The sequence below is a fragment of the Rattus norvegicus genome, chromosome 18 (genome assembly GCF_036323735.1).
Source record: "Rattus norvegicus strain BN/NHsdMcwi chromosome 18, GRCr8, whole genome shotgun sequence".
In the NCBI taxonomy this organism is placed as follows: Eukaryota; Metazoa; Chordata; class Mammalia; order Rodentia; family Muridae; genus Rattus; species Rattus norvegicus.
Window position 1 is genome coordinate 62,363,415 of NC_086036.1, and position 6,209 is coordinate 62,369,623.

Sequence of the window (6,209 nt, forward strand, 5' to 3'; positions counted from 1 at the left end):
TAACCCTCAGAGCCACCCAAATCTTAGCAATCATAGCTTTAGCTAAACGTTTGACCTGTTCACCTAGTGAGATATTTGTAGCCATTATTCAAGAATGTTGGATGAAGCTTGAAAGTGTTTGGGTCTGAAAAAGTATCATTTCAATTATGTAGACATGTGTTAAGTCATGCTATTTATTTATGTGCACTTGTAGAGGAAGATATAGAAAAAGACTGTTAGTAACACCCAACTGGCATGATGTTATTGATCTCAGGGGGTTCTAACTTTTAATACATGTATAGCTCTTGCAACACACACACACATATGAATACATGAATAGTGGTAAAATATTACATGTTTTTCAAATTTTAGATTTTCCGGAATTTCTTATATTGAATAAAGATATTATCTCCAAGGGAAGCAGAGCTTGTTAGCTACAGAAATTGTGTCAGAAGCACTGGGGATGAGTCTACAGGTGGCTCAGAGAATAGTGGGGAATTACGTGCCGGCCTAGTAACCTGACTTCCCTCCTAGAATTCACAGATGTCAAGAGAGAACTAATTCTTTTTTTTTTTTTCATCTTTATTAACTTGAGTATTTCTTATTTACATTTCGATTGTTATTCCCCTTCCTGGTTTCTGGACCAACATCCCCCTAGCCCCTCCCCCTCTCCTCCTCTATGGGTGTTCCCCTCCCCATCCTCCCCCATTACTGCCCTCCCCCCAACAATCACGTTCACTGGGGGTTCAGTCTTGGCAGGACCCAGGGCTTCCCCTTCCACTGGTGCTCTTACTAGGCTATTCATTGCTACCTATGAGGTTGGAGCCCAGGGTCAGTCCATGTATAGTCTTTGGGTAGTGGCTTAGTCCCTGGAAGCTCTGGTTGCTTGGCATTGTTGTTCATATGGGGTCTCGAGCCCCTTCAAGCTCTTCCAGTCCTTTCTCTGATTCCTTCAACGGGGGTCCCGTTCTCAGTTCAGTGGTTTAATGATGGCATTCGCCTATGTATTTGCTGTATTCTGTCTGTGTCTCTCAGGAGAGATCTACATCCGGTTCCTGTCGGCCTGCACTTCTTTGCTTCATCCATCTTGTCTATTTGGTGGCCGTATATGTATGGGCCACATGTGGGGCAGGCTCTGAATGGGTGAGAGAACTAATTCTTTAATGTTATCCTCTGACTTGTATGTGTGCAGTGACTCTTCCACATGTATGTGCAGGTGCATCATGTGTGAGGGTACACTTGTGTGTGAATGTATGCATGAGTGCGTGCGTGCGTGCGCGCGCACACGCGCGCGCACATACACACACACACACATACACACACACACACAAATAAATAGTTAAGCTCACCTGGGGGCAGTAACAGAACCAACTTCTGAGTTCTTGAAGTCCTGTATGTGTTCCTAAAATCACTGTCCAGTATTTTATGTGTTGTGCTTTTATTACACTTCTAGCTGAAGAGTCTGCTTTAATTGTCTGGATGTTTTCATAGTTCTGGGAACTGGGAAGACAAGAACCAAAGCACAGCTGATTTGGTATATGGTGAGACCCTGTATCCTGCTCCATAGATGACACCATCAACGGCCAGATGGTGAGATCATATGAGCCTCCTTTTACGTCATTTCATGAGAACTCAAGCCGAAGACCTCAGCTCCTAACACCGCCAAGTTGTTTGCAGTGAAGATTTCAACCCATAAACCTTTGTGGGAGATACGCACTTTTGAACAACTTCTGTATTCAAGGAGTAAAGGAGCGTGTTGAGCCCACAGAAATCTTCCTGAACATTTTCGGTGAAGGTTGCTGTCTAGGCTCACTGAATTGTGTGAATACAGCCATTTACGTCACAAGGAACTACTCTGAGAGAGAAAAGTGTTTTCTTCCAATTACAACAGCGTCGTGTAAATGTAATCCCAGGGGTTTTTCTTTGCCTCTTTTGCTCCCAAGTAAGGACAGGGCACGTCTATGCTTGCTCTAGCTTGTTTTTAGCTCCCGAACAAATGACAGAGACTTAGTACATTTCTTAACAAGCTGCAGACACTATGTTGGGCAGATACTTAACTATTCTAACCCTCTATGGCTGCCTACTTCCAGTCAGGTGGTTCTTTACATGCATTTGAGTCTTGCCCTGACTCTGTTTCATGTGTGTCCTCGTGGCGACTGCCCTGGTGATCTGCTCAAGGCAGCCGCTCCCCTGGTGAGCCAGCTCCCTTGGCCATCTGCTCTTTCTGAATCTTCCTGGTCTTTGTCTTCTTTTTTCCTTCTTCCCAGCCTCTCTCCCTTTGCTGGGACTCCCACTTACTGGGATCAGAAGTCCTGCCCTATTTTCTTCTGCCCAGCTATAGGCTGAATCAACTCCTTACTAACCAATCAGAGGTGATAGAAAAGAATTTGTACACATCATTGTGAGAGGAGATGCTCCAAATATGACAATGCCAACGTCCGCACTGCAACCTCTCTTGACACAGCAGTGCACAGAGCTGTCTCCCAACAGCATAGTCTTGTTATACTGAATTAGTAGCCGCTATCCAGAGCACTCGGAATTCACAGGAAGCCTTCAATCTTGGCTGTGCTTAGAACTGGAGACTTAGTTGAACCTCAACACTGGTCCTTTGATTTTTCTTAAACTGTTTATCATTGCGTCTTCACTTTAAAGTCATCTTAATTGAACTAAACATTAAAATGCTTCTCATTTTTATTTCTTTTCTTGTTAACTTACCCATATTGGCTTTTGGAAACAGCACATGCAAAAAAAAATAGCTACAAGCAGGAGCTCATTGTTTTTTTTGTTTGTTTGTTTATTAGTTTGTTTTGTTTTTGTGAGGAGAATACAATCTTAAAAAAATAATTCCAGGGCTGGAAAGACGGCTGAGTGGTTAAGAACATGGACTGCTCTTGTAGAGAACCTGGTTTAAATTTCCAGCAACTATATGGTAGTTCATAACTCTATGTAACTATAGTCCCAGGAGAATCTGATATCCTCTTCTGGCCTCTGTGGGAACCAGACACACACATGGTGCACAGGCACATACACAGGCAAAACACTCATATGTATAAAATATAATTAACAAAATGATTTCATTAGAGTAAAGCAAGTAGATATAAAACACATTTTTTTTTTTTTTAGTATTTTTCCAACTTGACTTCGGCTATTCCATTTTTGCATAAAAAAGCAATCAGCATTTTTATTCCTCTTGATTTTTAATTCACTGTTGCTTTATGATCTAAGGGAAGCATAAATTAGTCTCTCAGTTGCCAAGGTCATTTAAAACGTTAGTTTACATTTTTATTGGTTGAATAAAAAAATACAATTAGGAGGAAGTTCTGCTCCTGGGTTTTGTGGAAATTAGACAGGCTGTAAGTAATAGGGCTTTTTAATGTAGCGCTTAAAGAGGGGGAGACAAATCTGCAAGGGGGATTACAGCTGTAAACTCTCCATATGCACATTCAATGCTGCTGTTTGACGTTTATGGAATCTATTTACTGATGATTGTGACTTCTCTAAACTATAATCAAAGAATTTTCAATTTAGACATGTAAGTAGCGATCCATACAAACAGGCAATTCGGGTTCCTAATTTATTTTTCTTTCTTTCTTTTTTGTACTGTAAGATTATTTTTTAAATGTCTCTTAAGGATCTTTGTGGGAAGTGAAGAATGCAGGGTCTCCTTGATGAAGATACACCAAGACTACAGAGAAGAATCTTCCGAAATGCAGACGATTTGCTTCCCTATGTTGCTTCCTGTGATCATGAACTGGAGGGAATGCAGCCCCATGCTTTCGAAGCCGTTTTGCCACAGTCTCCTTGATCTTTATCTTTCCTTCTTTAAACCACTGACTCAGCTGTAGAATCCCAGGCTCAAATTTATCTTTATAATTTAATGCCAAAAATCTCTCTCTTGATGTTTCTATCTTTCTGGATTGCTTCTCCAGCAGGGGGCAATCGAGGATGACAGGGCACATCTTCATTGTACTGAGAAATGACCACACAGAACGATGTGGCTGTTCTGATTCATTGGACTTATCACTGCATTGCTGATGTCACCTCCAACATTGTCAAAGCAAACATCCACTCCGTCTGGGCACGCTTCTTGAAGCCGTTTCCTGTTTTGTAATTGACTGCAGCATCGAACTCCAGCTCTGAGGTCAAAAAGAGACATTTCTCATGCATTCCACAAATCCCCACCACTCTGGAACAGCCAAGCAGGTGGCCAATCTGCCCAGCCAAAGAGCCACAGGCACCCGCTGCTCCGCTGACAGCCATTGTCTGATTAGATCCAGCAGATGTGTGACCTTTTTCCTGAACCCCAGTCAAGGAAGTCAAGCTGGGCATACCTATAGCTCCAAGGAAATATGAAAGGTGTCCATCTACAAGTTGTGGGTCTACTCTTTCAAGGCCATTCCTGTCTAGAGTTGCCTTTAGTTTGTGACTAAAAAGAAGTCACAAAATCGCCTTTAGCCAACTTCTGGTGCTTGCTCTCTTCTGTAACTCCAACTCCTCCATCAACTACCTGCGCCAGCTGCCACTGTGCCAAATAGTGCCAGTTCCTCTGTTCATCTTACGGCACACATAAGGATCATGGAAAGAGAAATAGTTCTCACTCGAACTTATCCTTCATGGATAGTGTCCAGTAAACTGACTTCTTCCACCCTGGAATTCTCTGCAACTGGATTTCCATTTTTCCCAGGTCGGGAATCCAGTACTATTCCTTGTATGATCACCGCTTGACTTCTGCAATTGTTTCCTAAGACTTCTATATAAAATAATTCCCATTATGGGGCATTCCCTAGTCTACTGTCCCATGCTATACCTCTGGTGTCACCCGGAGCTCCATGAGGACCTCGTTTTATTTTTCTACGTCACATACCTAAGTAGAATAAGCATTAGGCACGTGGGAGTTAAATTGACGTCAGGAAGGAGACATCTAAAGTGTGTTGCAGTTACTGTAATCAAAGGTGGTCAACTGTGTTCTTTATAAACAGAAAACATTTATTTCCCACAGTTCTTCAGGTAGAAGAGTCCAAGGTCAATGCACAGTAAAATGGCTGGAAGGGATGATAGCTCGCTCTCTCTGTCTCTCTTTGTTTGTCTCTCTGTGTCTGTGTCTCTTGTCTGTCTGTCTTTCTCTCTTTTTCTTATAAGGCCACTATTTCCATTCATGTCATGATTTACTTTACCTCCCAAAGACCTTCTTTTTTTTTTTTTTTTTTCTTTTTTTCGGAGCTGGGGACCGAACCCAGGGCCTTGCGCTTGCTAGGCAAGAGCTCTACCACTGAGCTAAATCCCCAACCCCTCAGTGAGTTTTAAGATCAAGAAATGAAGAGATTTCCTTCCTTGAGACCACCTGAATTGGCTGCAGAGCAATGTGTGAGCCACCTTTGAGTCTTCTGGATAGGGTAAGAAATGGTCTATCCTGCAGATCAAGCCAACCCATACTCTAGCATAGAAAAGGGAGGGGATTTCCAGGTCCCACACCTAGCTGAGGTGCTGTTGGCAGAAGGTGGCTGTTGGGGACCAGAGAGTGAGTTTTCTTCTACAGTGTGGCCCATGTAGCCATGCTCCAGTTCATAGAGCTCTACCACCTGTGCCTATAGCATGCCTAATGGGACTCAGTTGGTTGTTTAAAAAATGCCATGAAGTTAGTGTGTGTGGGTATCCAAGGATTATTGGAGTGGGGAGCAGAGGGGAGGAGGTAGTCATGATGGATCTAAATATGTTGGAGGCAGGCAAGAAATTCCCAAAGCGAAGAAAATAAAGAATTTCAACCCTTCCCTGAAACAAATATAAGCAAACAACAAATAAAAGGAAATGATCTAAGCATTTGCTGGACAGTTATTTAGAGTCAAGGGCATCTTAAAATTATATTCTGCATATATGGAAACTGTCTTTGTATATTTTAATTAATATTAAAAATTGTAAGCCAAAATTCTAGTACAAGTAGGGCTTCAAGTGTGTCCATTCCACAGTGTATTGTGGGCAGATTTGGACATACATAAATTTATTTCTCGTACATTGCTTTACTGGCTGTAGTGTTCTGTTGAACAGATGTGTACTCACTCAACCTCCTGCTTTATTGATATTTGAGGTGTTTCATATTTTCATTAATATTAACACTATATAACAATCATACTCATGAGGGAGTCCTAGAGAGGTGAACATGTACAATATTAATGTTTGAACATTCTGTAATGGAACCCATTATTCTGAATGCCAAGTTAAAAAAATTAAACTCA

General features: G+C 41.9%; 1 pseudogene; it reads right to left on the minus strand.

Moving 5' to 3' along the window:
* Positions 1–3,664: 3,664 nt before the first annotated feature.
* On the minus strand, positions 3,665–5,525 carry Ptgr2-ps1 (prostaglandin reductase 2, pseudogene 1; annotated as a pseudogene).
* Positions 5,526–6,209: the final 684 nt, after the last annotated feature.